Consider the following 470-nt stretch of genomic DNA (forward strand, 5'->3'; position numbering starts at 1 on the left):
CTCTCTCTCTCTCTCTCTCTCTCTCTCTCTCTCTCTCTCTCTCTCTCTCTCTCTCTCTCTCTCTCTCTCTCTCTCTCTCTCTCTCTCTCTCTCTCTCTCTCTCTCTCTCTCTCTCTCTCTCTCTCTCTCTCTCTCTCTCTCTCTCTCTCTCTCTCTCTCTCTCTCTCTCTCTCTCTCTCTCTCTCTCTCTTCTCTTCTCCTTCTCCTTCTCTCTCTCCCTCTTCTTCTCCTTCTCCTTTCTCCTCTTCTTCTCCTTCTTTGTCTTAGTCTGAGTCTCTTCCTTAACTTTAGTCTGTGTTACTTTCTCAGTCTCTACCTTTACTTTAACCTTAGTAGTAACTTTGTCCTCCTTTACTTTTACAAGCTCCTCTACTGTTACTTTACAATTTACAAAATGTTCTATATTAGTAGACAGATTAGAAATTAGGAAATAAGAGACTTACTACTAAATTAACTCTTTACTAGTATAG

This window comes from Fomitiporia mediterranea (genome assembly GCF_000271605.1).
Source record: "Fomitiporia mediterranea MF3/22 unplaced genomic scaffold FOMMEscaffold_1, whole genome shotgun sequence".
Classification (NCBI taxonomy): domain Eukaryota; kingdom Fungi; phylum Basidiomycota; class Agaricomycetes; order Hymenochaetales; family Hymenochaetaceae; genus Fomitiporia; species Fomitiporia mediterranea.